We start from the raw sequence: 506 nt of genomic DNA, 5'->3' as shown, positions 1-506 counted from the left end.
AGGAGAGCAGCACTGGTGCTGGGCATCATCAGGGATGCAGCACCACCACCACCATCACCACCACCACCTCCTCATCATCATCATCATCATCACCCCACGGGTGTGTCCGTCGCTCACGAGGTCGTGGGGGCCAAAACACGGCGACAGCAGAGAAACGAACAGATGGGCCTTTGGTCATTCACCGTTTACTGTGTGGGGTTCAGGCAAGGGCTGTCGGGAGATTTCTGCCGCAATAACCAAAGGCTTCATCAATGCTATAGTTCTATGCAGCTACATTGAGTGTGACCAGGGGCCAGCAGAGCCCCCCCCGGCCGGTATTTTGCATCTGATAACACTGAATTATATACAACATGATGACTAGTTCACCACCTGCTGAGGCTTAAAGATGGCTGTTAAGATTTTGACTCAAAACATCTTCCCCCCCTCCCCCACCCCCCCATCCTCTTCCAGCCCAGAATGAGTCACCCCCTTAAAAAAAACCAACAGAACGAAACAAAACAACAACA

This window comes from Malurus melanocephalus, unplaced genomic scaffold, assembly GCF_030028575.1.
Source record: "Malurus melanocephalus ecotype Western Australia unplaced genomic scaffold, MMel_1.1 scaffold_415, whole genome shotgun sequence".
NCBI lineage: Eukaryota > Metazoa > Chordata > Aves > Passeriformes > Maluridae > Malurus > Malurus melanocephalus.
The sequence above is the reverse complement of the archived record's forward strand: the minus strand, read 5'-3'. Positions refer to the sequence as shown.